At 46.6% G+C, this 2,639-nt stretch overlaps 1 long non-coding RNA gene across 1 annotated transcript in view; it reads right to left on the reverse strand.

The window, feature by feature from the left end:
- LOC135206132 (uncharacterized) overlaps positions 1 to 2,351 on the reverse strand; it is a 22,521-nt gene extending 20,170 nt beyond the window's left edge. Inside the window, exon 1 of the long non-coding RNA XR_010312684.1 lies at positions 1,964 to 2,351. This is a non-coding gene — a long non-coding RNA (uncharacterized LOC135206132). The remainder of the gene's footprint in view (positions 1 to 1,963) is intronic.
- Between the last annotated feature and the right edge of the window lie 288 nt (positions 2,352 to 2,639).

The raw sequence follows: 2,639 nt of genomic DNA on the forward strand, positions 1-2,639 counted from the left end.
GAACCCAGGTGGCGGTGGCACCGTCCTCTTTGGCACGGCAGGAATTGGTTTCTGGATTGCAGCCGTGGGTGTTACCGACATGATATGTGGTTGTACACCAGGTGCGGTGGCATCTTCATATGCTGGTGTCGAGATTGTGGTTGTTGTAGTGGTTACCGCACCATGAGTAACCACTGCCGACCCCGCCAACCGCTGAATCAACCCCTGTATGCTCGGCACTCCCTGCAGTCCCAGCGACTCCCAACACCTGTCCCAGGTCGTCCTTCGCTGATGGCACACCTGCGGAAGCAACGTCGGGTTAGTTAGAGGGGCTTCCTCGCGCCTGGGGGGAGAAGAACACCCAGAGCGGACGGGAAGACCCCGAGTACAACTGGACGTCCGGGTAGCGGGCGCCCTCCTCCACACTCGACGGATCGAGAGAGGAGAAGGACTCCGCTACCCCCCCCGCAGGGGAAGGCGCGAAACGTGGGGGCTGGCCGGGGGGCAGGAAGAGGACGAAGTGTCCGTTACCAAAGGAGTCACTGGACTTTACCGATGACTTCTTGGGCGGCCTAAGTCTCTTCCTGCCCTCGTACAGCACCCACTGCGCCTCGGACCAATGCATACACGTTACACAGGGCTCGTTGCGGGAGCACTCTCGCCCCCGACAACGAGTACAAACCTCGCGAGGATCTACATCAACAAACGATCTGAATCCATCCACATCTACGCCCCTCCAGCCCGGGACACTCTACGGGCGACGGGGGGCGCGTGGGGTGAAATCTCCATTTCTTCCTCACTCATCATAAAATGATCAAAAAGAAATGCAAAGTACTTACAATCACTCTGAATTACACAGAAAGAGAGGGCAAATACTCAAAACTCAAAGCAAACGACAAAGCGGGCAGAGCGATGACGAGCACGTCCTATCCACACAACCGGCCGAAAGCAAAAGTGATTTGTTTTACCTCCCACCAGTCGCGCGGCGCGCAACGATCTTTCGGACAAGCAGTTAACTACCGTTCTCCCCTTGTTCGAAGCTTACGACCGTTCCAGCTGCCGCTAGCTACTTCCTATTGTTAAAGGGACCGAGGTTTGTATTACGTATCGGAACAACTTAAAAATTTGGCCTTAATTTTCTAACTTTGGAGAAAATACTTACTTCGAAAGGAGAGTAGAGGGTGGGTCTTTAGCTCCGTTTCTCACCAACAAACAAGTCGCGACTGATGCCCATCTCGGGTGTCAGGACGCGTTATATTGTACTTTTTCGGAGGGTGGCTAGGTGTTGATTGTAGGTGGCCTGCTTGGCCTGCTGTGATGTTCTACCCTATTATACTTTAAATTCTTGTTCAGTAGGTAAAACTGCATAGAAAAACCGCAACTGCCATAGTCTGGGGCGTCGCGGATAGGTACCCTAGATCTACCGAGCTCTTCTGTAGAATTACCGTATAAAATAGGTAGCGTCAATATAACCTAATCAAGGATGCTTCTAAAAATAGAAACCTATTTATAACCCCTTCTTTAGGCCTACCTAAATTCTCTCTCAGATTTTGCTGGAGCATAGCCCACCATAAATGGATCTTGAATCAGTCTTATTTCGCAGCCTTACGCCTCCCATGGGCTATTTGGGTACGCTACAAACTTTTAAGATATTCTTCTAAAATAATCGAGCTACATTCGGTTAGGCCTAATATAATTTGGGGCCTATTCTAGGTGATGAGCAACGAATGCCGTACGGGAGTCGGCAGACAAGAATGAACTCACAGGTAGGTGATATTGACTAATCTAACACATTAAAATACTCTTGAAATGAGAGAAACTGAAAGGAAATGCAATTACCGGCATAAAAAAATCTTAAACAAAAAAAAGTCTGGAGCCTGACCTAGGCCTACGGTTCTGCTTCACGAGATACCTGTCGACGTACAAGGCAAATTAAGCACCGAATGATCAGGCACTCGGAAATCCAACGGCTTTAAATACTCACGACTCTTCTTTGTTGTCTGCTTTTGGTTTCCCCATCTTGGGACTTTAGATACTGCATGGAAAGCCAGTGGTATTTATAACATATGTTGAACGAAACGAGAGACACACGTTCCCTGATGACTGCTCTTTCACTGGCAGCGTGACAATGCTGATGGTATTATCCCGCAGACTAAAATCGCGATGTTATAGGGGTGATAGAGCGAATTAATGGCATTTTAACTTAAATAATTACTCAATAGAATCTTTAAGTATTTATATCCTTATAACTCTAGATCTCTCACGAAATACAGTCCCGTATTAAACGTAGGTTACGAAGGATACTCTGGGGTTGTACTATAACAAAGCTAGTGTGTATACAGGGTTCATTATTTACACAGAAGTTTGGGCAACATTTTACAGGATCTTTACAAAGTAAATACGGGTCATCATAAAGTGACATTATTGCGCACAGTTGCGGCGAATTCCTGCGTCTTTATTTTACAAAAATAATAACACGAAGGGGCTATATTGTTACAGACAAATTCTTTTAACAATGGAAGCAAGGGGTGAGATATACATAATTAGAAAAAGTCATCAGTGATACTGTAAAAACGAGCCCACAGAAAATGTCAACTGAGTAAATGGAGAAAAAGAGGAGTAAAACTAAGTGTGTAATCTGATATTTTCGTAAATGAGTG

The sequence above is a fragment of the Macrobrachium nipponense genome, chromosome 29 (genome assembly GCF_015104395.2).
Source record: "Macrobrachium nipponense isolate FS-2020 chromosome 29, ASM1510439v2, whole genome shotgun sequence".
In the NCBI taxonomy this organism is placed as follows: domain Eukaryota; kingdom Metazoa; phylum Arthropoda; class Malacostraca; order Decapoda; family Palaemonidae; genus Macrobrachium; species Macrobrachium nipponense.